We start from the raw sequence: 18,486 nt of genomic DNA on the forward strand, positions 1-18,486 counted from the left end.
CAAGATATATTCAAAGCTCTAAAAGGGAAAAATTTGCAGCCTAGAATACACTACCCAGCAAAAATATCATTTAAAATAGAAGGGGAAATGAAAAATTTCTCCAACAAACAAAAGCTAAAAGGCTACACCAATAATAAACACACTCTAAAAGAAATACTGAAAGGGCTTCTCTAAATAAAAAAGAAGTAAGAAGAAAAAAGGACGAAGGAAATCAAAACTGTAAACTAATCACTTAAATAAGCCAGTATACAGATGTAAAAGGGGGAAAAAAAAAACCTACTATAAAAGTGGTGATAAACACAAGGAACGGGAAAAGGACAAACATGAAGGTGTTAAAAAATGACTTCAAAATCATAGAATATGGGGAAGGAAAGTTAGAAAATATAGACTCTTTTTTTTAAAATAATATATTTGAACCTATATAAGTATCACGCTAAAGCAAGCAGATATAAGAAGGTGTTAACATACTTAAAAAACAGGGCAACCACAAATCAAAACCAAACATTACATTCACAAAAACTAAAAAGAAAAGTACTCAAGCATAAAATACATGGAAATCATCCAACCAAAAAAAAGAAAAGAACAAAGGAGAAACATAGTATCTACTGGAAAACAAGGTTTAAAACAGCAATAAATACTTATTTATCAATAATCACTTAAATGTCAATGGCCTGAATGCTCCAATCAAAAGACACAGAATGGCAAACTGGATAAAAAAGCAAAAACCTATAATCTGCTGTCTACAAGAGACTCACCTTACAGCAAAGGACACATATAGATTGAAAGTGAGGGGATGGGAAAAGATATTTCATGCCAAGGGACAAGACAGGAAAACAGGAGTGGCAATACTCATATCAGACAAAATAGACTTTAAAATGAAGACCATAAAGAAAGACAAAGAAGGATACTATTTAATGATAAAAGAATCTATTCAAGAAGAGGATATTACAATCGTCAATATATATGCCCCTAACATAGGAGCACCCAGATACATACAAGAAATACTAATAGACATAAAAGGAGAAATTGATGGGAATACTAACAGCAGGAGAATTTAACACCCCACTCACATCGATGGACAGATCCTCTAGATAGAAAATTAATAAGGCAACAAAGATCCTAAAGGACACAATAGAAAAGTTAGATTTAATCAACATTTTCAGGACATTACACCCAAAAAAACCAGAATATACATTCTTCTCAGGTGCACATGGAACATTCTCAAGAATTGATTGCATATTGGGGCACAAAGCTAACCTCAACAAATTTAAGAGTATAGAAATTATTTCAAGTCTCTTCTCTGACCACAATGGCATGAAACTAGAAATCAACCACAGGAAAAGAAATGAGGAAAAAACCTACTTCATGGAGACTAAACAACATGCTACCAATGGGTTAATAAGGAAATCAAAATGCCTCAAGACAAATGATAATGAAGACACAACCATTCAAAATCCATAGGATGATGCAAAAGCAGTGCTGAAAGGGACATTCATAACGATACAGGCCTTCTTCAAAAAAGAAGAAAAATCTTGGAGTTCCATCATGGCTTAGTGGAAACAAATCTGATGACTAGCATCCATGAGGATGCAGGTTCAATCCCTGGCCTTTCTCAGTGGGTTAAGGATCCAGTGTTGTCGTGAGCTGGGGTGTAGGTCACAGACGCAGCTCAGTTCCCACATTGCTGTGGCTGTGGTGAAGGCAAGCAGCTACAGCTCCAATTTGACCCCTAGCCTGGGAACCTCCATTTGCAGTCCTAAAAAAAAAGTGTCAAATCAACAACTTAACACACCATCTAAAAGAATTAGAAAAAGAAGAACAAACAAAACCTAAAAGCAGCAGAAGGAAGGAAATCATAAAGATCAGAGAGGAAAACAATAAAATAGAGATTCAAAAAAACAATAGAAAAAAATCAATAAAACCAAGAGCTGGTTCTTTGAAAAGGTAAATAAAATTGACAAACCTCTGGCCAGACTCACCAAGAAGAGGAGAGAAAGAACCCAAATAAACAAAATAAGAAATGAAAAAGTAGAAATCTCAACAGTTATAGCAGAAATACAAAAAATATGAGAGAATACTATGAACAATTATATGCTAACAAATTTGACAATCAGAAGAAATGGACAACTTTCTAGAGACTTATAACCTGCCAAAACTGAATCAAGAAGAAATAGATCAATTGAACAGATGGATCACTAGAAATGAAACTGAATATGTAATAAAAACACTCCTTACAAACAAAAGCCCAATACCAGATGGCTTCACAGGTGAATTCTACCTAACATACAGAAAGGAACTTATATCCATCCTCCTTTACCCAAACCTTTACCTATCCTATACCCAAACTTTTCCAAAAAGGTGAAGAAGAAGGAATACTCCCAAAGATATTTTATAATGTCATCATCACCCTAATACCAAAACCAGACAAAGATACTACCAAAAAAGAAAATTATAGGCCAATAGCTTTGATGAATATCAACGCAAAAATTCTCAACAAAATTTTAGTCAATTGAATCCAGCAACATATAAAAAAGATCATATATCACGACCAAGAGGGATTCATCCCAGGTTCACAAGGATAGTTCAACATAAGGAAATCAATCAACGTCATATACCACATTAACAAAAGAAAAGTCAAAATCCACAGATCATCTCAACAGATGCAGAAAAAGCATCTGACAAAGTTCAACATGCATTCATGATAAAAACTCTTACTAAAGTGGGATAGAGAGAACATACCTTAACATAATAAAAGCCATTTACAACAAACCCACAGCAAATATAATACTCAAAATAGAGAAAATCTGAAAGCCTTCCCACTAAAATCTGGAACAAGACAAGGATGCCCATTCTCACCAATTTTATTCAATATAGTATTGGAAGTCCTAGCCACAGCAATCAGACAAATGAAAGAAATAATAGATATCCAAATTGGAAGAAAAGAGGTAAGGTGTCACTGTATGCAGATGACATGATGCTATATATAGAAAACCCTAAGGACTCTAAACAAAAACTACTAGAACTAATCAATGAATTCAGCAAAGTAGAAGGATACAAGATTAATATTAAAAAATCTGTTGAATTTATGTATATTAACAATGAACTATTAGAAAGGGGGTACAAAAATACAATACCTTTTAAAATCACACCCCCCAAAAATTAAATAACTGAGAATAAACCTGACCAAGAAGGTGAAAGATTTATATGCTGAGAACTATAAAACATTAATCAAGGAAATTAAAGAGGATTCAAAGGGATGGAAAGACATTCTGTGCTCCTAGGTTGGAAAAAATACCATACAAATGGCCGTGTACTACCCAAAGAAATCTACAAATTCAATGCAATTCCTATCAAATTACCCAAGACATTTGTCAAAGAACTACAACAAACAATCCAAAAATATATATGGAACCATAAAAGACCCAAAATTGCCAAAGCAATTCTGAGGAACAAACACCAAGCAGGAAGCATAACTCTCCCAGACTTCAGACAAAACTACAAAGCTACAGTAATCAAGACACTGTGGTACTGGTACTAAAACAGTCACACAGACTAATAGAACAGAATAGAGAATGCAGAAATAAACCTAGACACCTACAGTCAATTAATCTTTGATAAAAGAGGCAAGAATATAAACTGGGAAGAAGCAGTCTTTTCAGCAACTAGTGCTAGAAAAACTGGACAGCTGCATGTAAATCAATGAAACTAGAACACACCCTCACACCATGCACAAAAATAAACTCAAAATGGCTGCAAGACTAAAACATAAGACAAGACACCATAAAACTCCTGGAAGAGAACATAGGCAAAACATTCTCTGACATCAACTATACAAATGTTTTCTCAAGTCAGTTTCCCAAGGCAACATAAATAAAAGCAAAAATAAACCTATGGGACCTAATCAAACTGACAAGTTTTTGCACAACAAAGGAAACCATAAGAAAAAAAAAAGCAAAAAACTTACAGAATGGGAGAAGATAGTTTCAAATGATGCAACTGACAAGGGCTTAACTCTCTAATACACAAACAACTTATACAACTAAACAGCAAAAAAGCCAACAACCCAATTGAAAAATGGGCAAAAGATCTGAATAGACATTTCTCCAAAGAAGACATACAGATGGCCAACAGGCACATGAAAAATTGCTCAACATTACTAATTATTAGAAAAATGCAAATAAAAACTACAACGAGGTACCCCTCACATTGGTCAGAATGGCCATCATTAATAAGTTCACAAATAGAAAATGCTCAAAAGGGTGTAGAGAAAAGGGTACCCTCCTACTCTGTTGGTGGGAATGTAAATTGGTATGACCTTTGTGGAAAACAATATGGGGGTACCTCAGAAAAATAAATATAGAGCTATCTTATGACCCAGCAATCCCACTCTTAGGCATATATCCAGACAAACTTTCACTGAAGAAGATACATGCACCCCTATGTTCACTGCAGCACTATTTACAACAGCCACGACATGGAAACAACCTAAGTGTCCAGTGACAGATGAATGCATTAAGAAGATGTGGTATATATACATGATGGAATACTACTCAGCCATAAAAAAGAACAAAATAATGCCATCTGCAGCAACATTGTTGGAACTAGAAACTCTCATACTAAGTGAAATGTCAGAAAAAGAAAGACAAATACCATGTGATATCACCTATATCTGGAATATAATATACAGCACAAATGAACCTATTTCCAGAAAAGAACCAAAGTTATGGACTTGGAGAACAGACTTGTGGTTGCCAAGTTGGAGAGGGAGGGAGTAGGATGGACTTGGAATCTGGGGTTAATAGATGCAAACTATTGCATTTGGAGTGGATAAGCGATGACATCCTGCTGCATAGCACAGGGTACTATAGCTAGTCCCTTGCAATGGAACATGATGGAAGATAATGTGAGAAAAAAATGTGTATATATATCTATGACTGGGTCACTTTGCATATAGCAGAAATTGACAGAAAATTATAAATCAACTATAACAGAAAAAAATAAAAATCTTATTTAAAAAAGATATTTGCAAGTGATACATCTGATAAGGGGTTAATATCCAAAATCCATAAAGAACTCACACAACTTAGTATCAAAATATAAACAGTATAATTAAAAAATGGGCAGAGTACCTGAATAGACATTTTTCCAAAGAATACATACAGATGGCCAACAGATACATGAAGATTTTCAGCATCACTAACCATTAGGAAAACGCAAATGAAAACCACAATAATATATCACCTCACACCTGTCAGAATAGCTATCATAAAAAAAGACAAGAAATGACAATTGTTGGTGAGGATGTGGAGAGAAGGGAATTCTTGTGCATTGTTAGTAGGAATGTAAATTGGTGCAGCTACTATGAAAAATAATATAAAGATCCCTCAAAAAGTTAAAAATAGAACTACCATACAATCCAGCAATTCCACTGCTGGGTATTTATCCAAAGAAAATGAAAACACGAATTTGAAAAATATATATATACTCCAATGTCCACTACAGCATTATTTTCAATAGCCAGGATATGCATGCAATCTAAGTGTCCATCTACATATGAATGGATAAAAAAGATGTGGGATATATAATATATCCCAGAGAAAACTAAACTCTCCAAACTTACTTTCTTGATTTAAAGAGAGGGAGAGGGAAAGAGAGGAGGGAGGCAGGGAAAGAAACAGAGAGAGAGAGAATAAAACCTATTTTGTAAGGTTGTTAAGAAAAAGTAATAGGATAATATATGGGAAATATCTACATACCTTGAAATACTAGGAGCATTAACAATATATCGTTTGGCTTCCTTCTCTCTTAGTCCAAAGTTCAAAATATGATAGAGATTTAAAGTTTGTCTCAGCCTCATTTTTAGACATATGTCAGTATTTTCCATATTATGATGCACAGTGATAGTTTCATTTTCCATAGAAAATATCTCTAACTTAAACATCCGGAGACCGAATGTATTATGAGAAGATGGAAAGGAATAAGAGTAGATACAAATTACTTTTTATATTCAGCTCACTCACAAAAAAACTAAAAATTATTTTGAAAGTGTTATGCAAATCCTCAATATTCACTTAGGACCCATCACAATCACTGACATCTTTCCAATGAATTACTGTCAAAGACATATATAGAAATAAAGATAGCTCTTCAAGAGATGATGCAAACTCATTGGAACATCCTCTGCCATTTATGGCTACAAGTATATCTTTCAATACTAAATATTTGTGTGATGGTAGTACTGAAATTTCAACCACATTTGTCACAGGAGAAATTTGGGGGTCAGAGAGAAAGAAACTATTTGAATATGGAGCCCTTTGATCCAAAAAGCTATTCAGAGACAGTATGATTTAATCCAGTAACCCTTTATAATGAAAATTAGGTGAGAACAAAGGAAAACATCCCTAAGCATAACAAAACCAGGGTGTGTTTGTTGTTGTTGTTTGTTTTCCTAAGTAGTTGGACAAAAGATACAGAATGGACTAAGAAGTTTTCTGGAAAAAATTAATTATTCCAGTGGAAAAATATGTCTGTCATTAAGTATTTTAGATGAAAAACCGGCTTTAGCATTGCCAGCACAAAGAGATGGAACTGAAGTTAAAGCAACTACCATCCCCTGTGTCCTTCCCCAGTGGAAGTCAGGGGAAGTCTGAGCTGGGTTTAGGGTGGGTCTGAACCTGCTATTTCATTATCCTGAAGGAAGGGCAAGAGTGACAAAGTGAGGGTGAGCGCAGGGACTCTGGGTAGAGAGGAATTCAAGGGAGGACTAAAGGAAGAACATGATAAAAGAGAAGAGAAAAAAAGAGTGAAGGAATGAGGAAGCATATTGTGGTTCACCTTCTTGAGGCGCTGAGATGAGGCATTGTCTAACCCCTAATGATTCCTCAGTCCCCCACACACATACCCCATTAGTAAGTGAATTCAAACAAAAGTGATAATCCTTTCAACTTCATCTCAACTCTACACAGCGGTAGGACACCTGCTCAAGCCCCTCAGGACAAGAGTTTATTAAACATCTTAAATCAGAAAAGAGATGCATCTTCTGTGACTGTAGAAAAGTACACCTTACCGAATTGCTAGACCAGAGTACAAATCAATGACAACCATATTGGCTAAAAAAATTAAAATCCCTCTGATTTCTGTGTCCACTCTCACAAAGGATGTATCTAAAACATATCTACTGAAAGGCCAAAAGAAGAGTCCATTTGTGCATAACTGTTACTTGTTTCCTACCTTGCAGTTGAGTTTGCTTAGCACTTTACATACAATTGTGAAAGGATCCCTAGATAACATGGGAGAAAGAAACTGATGGAATGTAGAATCTCCCTAAGCTTCAGAAGCACTGATATTCCTCAAACAGCTCCCAAGAAAGAGAGAAAGAAAAATAAGGAGAAGGCTATTTGTTTCAACAAGAAAAACATGCAATGGAGCATCTTTTAAATTATAAACCCACCTCCCTGGCATGGCCAAAACTATTGTTGGGGAAACCAAATAAAAATGAAAGATCTTGCCAAATCAGAAAACCTGTCCACAAAAGCAGAAGAGGAACAAAACAGTTTTATTGTTGTATATATATTAAAACAGAATGTGATATGTCACACGTGATCTGGTAAAAAGATGTATCATCTTCCTGTGGTAAATAAATGAGAATTTCATTTTCCCTTTGGATGAAGGCAATTAGTAAATATGTTGTCTATCCCAATTACCAGGCAATTTTAGGAAGAACTATGTGTGACAAACAGTGCTAATCAAGTGCTCTTATTTGAGGACTACTTATTATCTTAAGAACCTGTATAAAATGGGTTGCATCTGCTTGACTTTTATTTCATAAAAGATGAAATAAAATCCAGGGTTCCTAAGCTTCAGAAGCACTGATATTCCTCAAACAGCTCCCAAGAAAGAGAGAAAGAAAAATAAGGAGAAGGCTATTTGTTTCAACAAGAAAAACATGCAATGGAGCATCTTTTAAATTATAAACCTACCTCCCTGGCATGGCCAGCAACTATTGTTGGGGAAACCAAATAAAAATGAAAGATCTTGCCAGAATGTCTAGTCCTTTTTTCTTTTTCAGGCATGCCACAGTGTATGGAATTCCCAGACCGGGGATCAGATCCAAGCCACAGTTGTGACCTATGCTGCAGCAGCAGCAATGCCAGATCCTTTAACCCCCAGACCAGAGATCAAACCTACATCCTGGTGCTGCAGAGATGCAACAATCCCACTGCACCACAGCACGAAATCCAAAATGTCTAATTTTTAATAAAACATTATATGACATGCAAAGAAACAGAAATATGTGATCTGGATTCAAATAGAAGGTAGGTAGGTAGATAGAATAGATAGATAGATAGATAGATATAGATAGATAGATAGATAGATAAAAGAGAGAAAGAGAGAAAAAGAGAGAGAAAGAAAGCAAGAAAGAAAGAAAGGAGGAAGGGCCACTATAAACTGGCTCCACCTGGGCACAGATTTTTAGACTCACCAAATACAGATTTCAAAGCAGATATGATAGATAAGATCAGAGTAAAAGAAAACTACATTCAGTGAATTAAAATTTTTTGAAAATTACTCAACAAATACAGAATTTCAATAAAGTAAAACTACCAAATGAAACAAATGATAATTTTAGAGATGAAAAGCAAAATAACAAAATGAAAAATTTACTAGTTTTATTTAACATCAGATTGGAAAGGGCAAACAAAGAACTAGTGAACTTGAAAGTAGATTGAGGAGTTCCCAGGTAGTGAAGTAGATTAAGGATCCACTGTTGTCACTGTTGTGACTCAGGTCACTGCTGTGGTTCAGCTTTGATCCGTGGCTTGGGAACTTCCACACGCATAGGTACAGCAATATAAAAAGAGGAAAGAAGAAGGAAGGAATGAAGGAAGACGGAAGTGACAATGAAGATACAAAAACCTAATGCAGAAGGCAGGAACAGCCGCACTAAAGAAAAGGCAGAAGAAAGAAAGAAAGAAAAGAAAGTACCCCACCCTCCTGCTCCTCTCCTCTCCACCTACAAGCCTGGACCCGCCCCCCCCTCCCCAGACCCGCCAAGAACCCTAAGCATCCCTGCCTCCGCTACTAGCCAGCCACTCCCGCCCCTACGCACTGCCTTCCGCCTCCCCCCCTCTTCTCCCGTCCCGCCTCCCTCCCTCCCCTTCGGCCTTCCTTCCCTCCCCCCCTCCCTCCCTCCCTCCCGCCCCCCTCCCCCTCCCTCCCCTCCTTCCTTCCTGCCCTCCCTCCTCCCTCCGCCTCTTCCCCTGTCCCTCCCCCCTCCTTCCCCCTCCCCCTCCCCTTCCTTCCTTCCCTCCTTCTTCCCCCTTCCTCCTGCCTGCCTTACTCCGTCCGCTCCCTCCCTCCTCGCCCGCCCCCCGCTCACTCCCGCCGCCGCCCTCCCCGCCCCGCCACCCGCCCCTCCCCCCCCCCTTTTTCTTCTTCGAGAAAAAAAAAACTGAAAAAAAGGATATCAGAGATCTCTTGAATAAGACCACGTATACTGACCTATGTATAATGTCAGTGTCAGTCCTGGTAGATAGGAGTAGAAAGTATATTTGAAGAAATGAGTGAAAACTTCCAAAATTATACGAAAAATATTCATCCACAGGTTCAAGAAACTCAAAAAAAATGCAAGTAAAATAAACACAAAGACATCCACATCAAGACCTATTAGAGCCAAACAAAAGAAAAGAGAAAATCTCCCAAAATATTAAAAGGAAAACAACTCATCAGCAAAATGATTGATGGCTGATTTCTCATCAGAAATTATGGAGGCCAGCAATGGAATTAAATATTTAAAGGGCTAAGAAAACTGTCCCCAGGAGTTCCCATCATGGCGCAGTGGTTAACGAATCCGACTAGGAACCATGAGGTTGCAGGTTAGATCCCTGGCCTTGCTCAATGGGTTAAGGATCTGGCGTTGCCATGAGCTGTGGTGTAGCTCACAGACGTGCTTGGATCCCATGTTGCTGTGGCTCTGGTATAGGCCGGCAGCAATAGCTCTGATTAGACCCCTAGCCTGGGAACCTCCATATGCTGTGGGAGTGGCCCTAGAAAAGGCAAAAAGACAAAAAAAGAAAAAGAAAACTGTCCCCAAAAGAATTTTAAATCCAGCAAACTACTAGTCAAAAATAAATAGAAGAAAAAGACATTCATGAGTAAACAGAAACAGAGGGAAATCATTGTTAGCAGACTCAACCTACAAGAAATAATATGAATAGTCCTTCAAGCTGAAAGAAAATGACAATGCAAATGAAAAAGGAAGAAAAATCACCAGATATTTTATTTTTTTAATTACCAGATATTTTTAATGTGAGTAAATATGTGATTATATATATTTTTCTCTTTTTCTTTCCTTTTTCTTCTATTTCCCAATTTTTAAAAAAGTAGTAAGGGAGTTCCCATTGTGGCTCAATGGGTTAAGAACCCGACGAGTATTTCTGAGGATGCGGGTTTGATCCCTGGCTTTGCTCAGTGGGTTAAGGATCTGTTGTTGCCACAAGCTGTGGCATAGGTCACAGATGTGCTCAGATCCAGAGCTGCTGTGGCTGTGGTATAGGCCTGCAGATGCAGCTCCTATTGGACACCTATGCTAGGAACTTCTATATGCCACAGGTACAACCATAAAAAGCGGAAAAAGCATTATAAAACAGATTACTTAAAACAGTAATTGTAAAGATGTATGGTTAGATTTTTATATCTAACCCAAAAGATGAAGTATATTTGACAATAACAACACAAAGGAGAGAGAATGGAATGGACCTATAATGGAATAAAGTCGCTATAATTTACTGGAGTTAAATCAGTAGTAACTTGAATTAGACTGGGAAAATTTAAATATGCATGTTATAATCTCTAGTTTAACCACTAAGAAATAATTCAAAATGGCTTTACAAATCATCAAAGGAATTAAAATAGTGTACCTAAAAACATAAACTAGAACAAAATAAGGTAGTAAAGAAGGAATACAGGGCCCTGAAAGATATGAAACTTAGAAAACAAGAAGCAAAATGTTAGATATAAATCCAACCATATCAACAATAACATTACATGTAATTGACTATCTAATCAAAAGGCAGAGAGTGTCAATTACAAATGGCCAAAAGTCACATGAAAAGATGTTCAACATCACTAAGTATTAGAGAAATACAAATCAAAACTATAATTGAGGTATCACCTCACACCAGTCAGAATAGCTATCATTGAAAAGTCTACAAATAATAAATGTTGGAGAGGGTGTGGAGAAAAAGGAACCCTCCTACACTGCTGGTGGGACTGCAAATTGGCATAACCACTATGGAAAACAGTATGGAGATTCTTTAAAAAACTAAATATAGAACTATCATATGATCCAGCAATCTCACTCATGGGCATATATCCAGAGAAAACCTTAATTCAAAAAGAGAGATGCAACCCAATGTTCACTGCAGCACTATTTATAATAGCTAAGACATGGAAACACTCTCCAAGTGTCCATCAGCAGAGGAATGGATTAACATGTGGTACATATATACAATGGAATACTACTCAGTCATAAAAAAGAATGAGATAATGCCATTTGCTGCAGATCATACTGAGTGAAGTTAAGTCAAAGTCAAATATCATATGATATCACTCATATATGGAATCTAATAAAAAGATACAAAATAATTTATTCACAAAACAGAAACAGACTCAAAGATTTTGGAACCAAACTATAGTTACCAAAGGGGAAACACTGGGGGGTGGGATAAATTCGGAGGTTGAGATTAGCATCTACTCAGTACTGTGTAACAACCTACATGGGAAAATAATGTGAAAGGGAATGGATATTTGTATACGTATAACTGATTCACTTTGCTGTGCACTTGAAACCAACACAACATTGAAGGTCAACTGTAGTCCAATAAAATTGTAAAAAGAGTCTACTGTAGTTACCTTTTCAATTTACTTTTATCAGCTTCACTCATGAAACCACTTAGTGATTTAATTTTCTTTTTGCCAGCTACCTGTGTAAATTTCTTCTATTAATCATGATTCTCTATCATTGCTCTTTCCTCTTATTCAGAGCACTTATTAATATTTATGACAGCATTATTTTTGTCTCCCTCAAAACTGTAAACTTCAAAAAGGCCAAGATAATGTCTGTTTTGTTCAGCAACAAAGATGCTTGTAAGCACATCTTTGTTGAATAAATTAATACATGAAGAAAAGAATGATGACTAACAGAGGGATCCCAAAGAAGGGAAGCATTTAGGGTGGAGATTTCTAGTGCTCACCACTTTTCAGTCCTCTTCTCTCTGAAATCCAGATTTATACTTTTCCATCTTTTTGCTGTTAGACGGGGCATATGTCCAGTTCTGACTAATGTTTCATGAGTGGAAATGGCATTCACTTTCAGGCCAGCGTGTTTAAATGCCAGTGTGAGACCCACAAGTACTTCCTTCTCTGTTACAGTGGCCACAAAAGCCATGTTTTCCATATGGTGCCACTATGAGAGGATGGAGCCTCTACTGGTCCAGGTACTCAGGTCTATATGGAGCAGAGTAAACCCTCTGCTGATCCACTTTGGACATATGCCATGAGTGATAAATAAACCTGTATTGTGTCAAGCCACTGAGATTTAGAGTTATTTGTTATCCTAACACAACCTAGCCTCCCCAACTGACAAAGTATTTTTCTCAGTAGGGATCTGAACAAAGGTGAGCAATGAAGAATCTTTCCAACTCTGTATTCTAAGCTCCCCTCATTTGCTTTTGGTTGGTTGGTTGGTGTTTTGCAACAGAACTCCACCTGATATTTAATTGGAAATCTAGTGAATCCCTAAACATGTTCAATGGACTTTTTAAACTATATTATAAACATAACATAAATATACTATAAATATGCCATAAATCTCTTCTGCCATAATGTATGTGGAACACAGCTGTACAGTAAGCCTAAAGTATATGAGCTATAATACTGGCTCTGTCTCCAGTTGACAAAGTGGCCTCCGGCTGTCACTTAATTTCCCCAGTCTCACTTTTCTCATAGTGTGAAATACCCAGATTAAACTTGAAAGACAATATAGGTCACAATTATAAACATTGGGAATAGTACTTAAAATCTTTCAAATACCAGACTGATTATTCTTTCCTCAATAAGATAAGTGAGTGTTTCAGGGGGAAATATTTATATTCCAGATCCTTAGGAATATAAAAAAAACTATGAGAATGGAGCAATGGGCAAAAGCTTTTCTTAAAATTCAAATTCAAAATACAAATATATGCATGCATGTAAGCATTTAAATATAAATCAGCTACAACTACTGCTGTATTTGATATGAAAAAACAAGATACTTACCAAGATTTTCAAGAGATTCCCACTCCTTCCTGGGATATTCATTCAACAATGAATTCAGAGTTTCTGTGCAAACTTTCCTTGGAATGTAAACTTCAGCCTAGAAGCATGAATAGTACACTTATTATGCAAGATATATTTATTATAGAAACTGGCATCTATTTACCTAAGTGAACTATGTGAATCAGACTTATCACCATGTAACTCATGTAGTTTTTCTCTTAATTAGAAATATCTCCATCCTTGAATTAAGTTCCTCTCTTTGCAAACTGCATAAAATAAAGGTTCTGCCCATGAAGATGGACAAAAACACATGAAAAAGTGTTCAACATCACTAATTATTATTAGAAAAATGCAAGTCAAAACTATAATAAGGTACCACCTTATACCAGCCAGAATGGCCATCATCAAAAAGTCTGCAAACAATAAACACTGAGAGGGCGGAAAGAGAGGGAAACTCAACTACACTGCTGATGGGAACGTAAACTGGTACAACCACTATGGAGAACAGTATGGAGGTTCCTTATAAAACTAAAAATTGAACTATTATATGATCTAACAATCCCATCTCTGGGCATATATCCTGAGAAAACTCTATTTGGAAAAGATACATGCACCAATAGCCAAGCAACCTAAATGTCCATCAACAAAAGAATGGATAAAGAAGATGTGGTATATATAAAATGGAATATTACTCAGACATTAAAAAGAATGAAATAATTCCGTTTGCAGCAACGCAGATAGACCTGGAGATTATCACACTGAGTCAGACAGAGAAAATATCATATGATATCACTTACATAAAGAATCTAATAAAAATGATAGCAAAGAACTTATTTATAAAACAAACTCACAGATTTCAAAAATCAGTCTTACAGTTACCATTAGGTGAAATCACTGTGGGGAAGGAAGAATTGGGAGGGTGGGAATAACATAAACACACTGGTGTATAAAATAGATGATTAACAAGAACCTACTATGTAGCACAGGAAGATACACTTAATACTGTGTAATAACCTATATGGGACAAAGGAATTAATATATTTATATGTATAACCAATTCACTTTGCTGTATACTTTAAACTAATGCAACATTGTAAATTAACTATATAGTCCAGTAAAATTAAATTTTAAAAAATAAAGTATTTGACTCAAAAAAATAACATAGGTAGTTCTCATTGTGGCTCAGCAGGTTAAGAACCCAACAAAGTATCCCTGAGGATGTGGGTTCAATCCCTGGCCTCGCTCAGTGGGTCAAGGGTCCCACATTACTGAAAGCTGCAGTATAGGTTGCAGATGCAGCTCAGATCTGGTGCTGCTGCAGCTGTGGACATGAGGAGAAAATGCCATCCACAAACCAAGGAGAGAGGCCTAAGAGGAAACTAACACCTTGATCCTGGACTTCCAGCCTGCAGAACCTTTGAGAAAATAAATGTCTGTTGTGTAAGCCACCCAGTCTGTGGTACTTTGGTACAGTAGCTGTAGCAAATTAATACATCACGTTTCTCTGACATTCCTAAATATATTGTTATCTCAAAAGACGACCGAGGATCCCCAAGACAACTGACATTAAAGTGTTTTCTTTCTTTTTTTGAATAACATACACTATCCATAAGGGAAGCCAACACAATTCAACCCACATGCCTAGTTCTGGTAATCCTGGCTAAAAAGAGACTAGTAGAATCACTAGGTTCTACTATGAAACATACCAATAAATTTCCCAGCTCTGTCTAAGGCCCGTATCAGAACAAGGTGGGTGGGCACACAAAATTCTATTTCAACTGTTTCCCAAGTTCACTCCGATGATCAAGGAGTCACCATATTCAATTACTGAATTAATCAAAAAACACTAGGCTATGCATTAAAAACACCAAAACATCAAGAGCTTAACACAACAGAGGCTCTTTTTTCTAACTCAAATTTGCTATAAGTGCAGGAGACTTTGAAGAAACTCTTCCATCTAGCAGCTCAGAGGGCCAAGATTCTTGGTGTCTCCACTGTCCTCCAGCTGCAACAGTTAACACTTGTATCCACCCTAGTAGGCTCAACAGAGAGAAAGAATGATGGAGGGCTGCATGCTGGCAATTAAAGGTGTCAACCTAGTAAATTCACTTCTGACATCCTGTGAACCCATTGGAAAAACACACTCTAGGCACTTCCTATGATTTTATAAAACAAAGCCCAAAATCTTAACATGAGCTTAATGTGCTCATCAAACCCATGTTATCTGGACCTGTCTAGCTTCTCAGTCTCATCTCCTACCCTTCTTCCCCAAGTCCTGAGTATGGCAATTACACTGAGTTTCCTTCTCCTTGAACACATCCTGTTCACTCTGGGCCTTCGCCACTCTGGTCCCTCTGCCTAGACTCTTGCCTGGTCTCTTACAGCTAATTACTACTCATCATTTGGATGTCAACCTAAGTAGCTCTGTGTGTGTTTGTGTGTTTAAAATACATGTTTTTATTTAGGTATATTTGTTTTTTCAATAAATTTTGATAATTGCACAAAATCTGTGTAACCACTCCCAAAACAAGACACAGTCATTTCTTTCACCAGAGACAACCATTATTCTGGTATCTATCATCATGTTAGTATTTTTTCTGTTCTTAGATTTCATATAAATAGAAGGGTAGAACATATACTCTTTCATGCCCAGCTTTCTTCTCTCAACATAGTACTTTTTAAGATTAATCCACATTTTTGCTTGTATCAGTAGTTCATTTTTAAAAACTGCTGAGTATAAGAATTTCATTTTATGAACATATTTGTTTATAATTTTCCTATTGAATATTTGGCTAGTGTTTAATTTTTTGGCATTATGAATAAGGCAACTATAAATAATTATGAAAAAGCATATAACAAAATCAGATTTTTACATGTACAGTTCAGCAGTGTTTGCATTATTGTGAAACACATCTCTAGAACTTTCTCATCTTGCAAATACATAATTCTATATCCATTAAACAGCAACCTATTTTTCCCCCTCCCCCTACTCCTGGTTAACAAACACTAATTTCTATTTCTATGAATTTGACTACTTTAGACATCTTACATAATTAGGAAAACAGTATTTTTCTTTTTGTGACTGGTGTATTTTGCTTAGCATGATGTCTTCAAGGTTCATCCACGTTATAGCTTGTGTCACAATTTCTTTTCTTTTTTTATTAAAGTATAGTTGATTTACAACATTGTGCCAATTTCTGCTGTACAGCAAAGTGACCCAGTCACATTCATTTTTTCGTATTATTTTCCATCATGTTCTATCCCAAGAGATTGGATATAGTTCCCTGTGCTATACAGGAGCTCGTTGCTTATCTATTCTAAATGCAATGGTTTTCATCTACTAAGCCCAAACTCCCCGTTCATCCCACTCCCTCCTCCCTCCTCCTTGGCAATCACAAGTCTGTTCTCCATGTCTGTGAGTCTGTTTCTGTTCTGTAAGTAGGTTCACCTCTGCCATATTTTAGACTCCACATGTAAGTGATATCATGTGGTATTTGCCTTTCTCTTCCTCACTTACTTCACTTAGTATGAGAATCTCTTGTTGCATTCCCCAGGTATTACTTTAGAATCACCTCAATCAAGGTTATGTTTCTCTTTGTTTTAGAGTCTCATAGCATTCTGAATTTCTCTGTTGCATCATTTTTCACACCTCTAAGTATTCAACTATTATTTATAAGCATTTGTTTGATGTTTCCCTTCCCTGAAAAAGTACAGTTTAGGGAGCATGTATCTTTTATTCTGAGAATATAACACAGTTCATGGCTTACAACAGAAGCTCAGTAAATATTGATTCACTGTCTCTGTTTCCTAATGCTGCCGTAGCAAATTACCACAAACTTAGTTTCTTAGAGCAGCGCAAATGTATTATCTTACAGTTCTGAAGGTCAGAAGTCTGACATGAGTCTCACTACCTAGGTGCAGGGAGGGTTACGTCCCTACCAGAAGCTTTAGGAGAGAATCTGTTCATTGTTTTTTCCATTTCTAGTAACCTGCTATATTCCTCAGCTTATGGCCCTCTTCCAGCAGGGGCTTTACTGTGACCTCTGCTTTTATCATCACATAGCCTTCTCTGACTCTGACTCTTCTGCATCGCCCTTTTCTATATAAAAGACACTGTGATTGTATTGGACCTTCCTGGGTGGATAATCCAGGATAATCTCCCCATGTTAAAGACCCTAAATTAGCCATATCTGCAAAGTTCCTTTTGCCATGTAACACTAATTTCTATTTCTATGAATTTGACTACTTTAGACATCTTACATAATTAGGAAAACAGTATTTTTCTTTTTGTGACTGGTGTATTTTGCTTAGCATGATGTCTTCAAGGTTCATCCACGTTATAGCTTGTGTCAGAATTTCTTTTCTTTTTTTATTAAAGTATAGTATTCACAGGTTTTAGGGATTAGGACTTGGACATCTTTGGAGGTGGGGGAGCGTTATTCTGCCTGGCCGACTGGCTCTTCATTACCTCATCTATCATAGAGGGGGCTTACTACAATGAGACTATGAACTTTTTTTTCTTTTGAAGGCTGCACCTGTGGCATATAGAAATTCCCAGGCTAGGGTTCAAATCAGAGCTGTAACTGCCAGCCTAGACTACAGTCATAGCAACTCCAGATCTGAGCCATGTTGCAACCTATACTGCAGCTCAAGGCAACTCCAGGTCCTTAACCCAATGAGCCAGGCCAGGGATCAAACCCACATCTTCATGGATACTAGTCGGGTTCTTAACTGGCTGAGCCACAACAGGAACTCCCACAATGAGACTGTAAACTTTTGTCCCCCATCTAAGGAGGCAGTTCACTTCTCTGCAAAGACTACTTAGAAGGCATTCCTTAGAGTTCCCATCGTGGCGCAGTGGTTAACGAATCCGACTAGGAACCATGAGGTTGTGGGTTCGATCCCTGGCCTTGCTCAGTGGGTTAAGGATCCGGCATTGCCGTGAGCTGCGGAGTAGGTTGCAGATGCGGCTCGGATCCCACGTTGCTGTGGCTCTGGCGTAGGCCAGTGACTACAGCTCCGATTCGACCCCTATCCTGGGAACCTCCATATGCCGCAGGAAGCAGCCCTAGAAAAGGCAAAAAGACAAAAAAAAAAAAAAAAGAAGGCATTCCTCATTGTCTGGAGAGTATTAATTCTCTAAAAATTTTTAACAGGCCTCTACCTATT

The 18,486-nt window shown here is 37.0% G+C and overlaps 1 protein-coding gene across 4 annotated transcripts in view; it reads right to left on the reverse strand.

Annotated features, from left to right (window-relative positions):
* The window catches only part of TNFSF4 (TNF superfamily member 4), a 310,192-nt gene that overhangs the window by 180,524 nt on the left and 111,182 nt on the right, over nt 1-18,486 (reverse strand). For all 4 annotated transcript variants that reach the window (XM_047752312.1, XM_047752309.1, XM_047752310.1 and 1 more), the window contains one exon: nt 13,318-13,414. The gene's annotated coding sequence lies outside the window, so the exon portion shown is untranslated. The remainder of the gene's footprint in view (nt 1-13,317; nt 13,415-18,486) is intronic.

Source organism: Phacochoerus africanus, chromosome 11 (assembly GCF_016906955.1).
Source record: "Phacochoerus africanus isolate WHEZ1 chromosome 11, ROS_Pafr_v1, whole genome shotgun sequence".
Taxonomy (NCBI): domain Eukaryota; kingdom Metazoa; phylum Chordata; class Mammalia; order Artiodactyla; family Suidae; genus Phacochoerus; species Phacochoerus africanus.